The sequence below is a fragment of the Penaeus monodon genome, chromosome 22, assembly GCF_015228065.2.
Source record: "Penaeus monodon isolate SGIC_2016 chromosome 22, NSTDA_Pmon_1, whole genome shotgun sequence".
Taxonomy (NCBI): Eukaryota; Metazoa; Arthropoda; class Malacostraca; order Decapoda; family Penaeidae; genus Penaeus; species Penaeus monodon.
The window spans coordinates 7,748,249-7,748,589 of record NC_051407.1 but is presented as its reverse complement, the minus strand read 5'-3'; positions in this window follow the sequence as shown (position 1 = coordinate 7,748,589).

Here is a 341-nt window from a genome sequence, read left to right as displayed (position 1 = left end):
GACAAGTAGCATTTCCCATCAACAATCCTGGTCCAGAGGACAGTCAATGGTTCATTTAATCATTACCTTATGGCGTTGAAAAATGGGCAGCCATGATTATTACCTATGGGTCTCATACAGAAAAGAATTTAATGTTATAGTGCACAAACTATTGAGAAAATCTATATGAAGATCCCAAAATTACAAATATTTTCATGGTTCGATTATAGCTGTTTGTGTGTGGGTGGCAGCGTTTTCTAGCGTGACCTGGAATTAATATATTGTAAAATTTATGGAAACGGTAAATGAGCCTTTTAATATATATTACTAATGATTCTCTATACTATTGAGTGCCTTTTGGG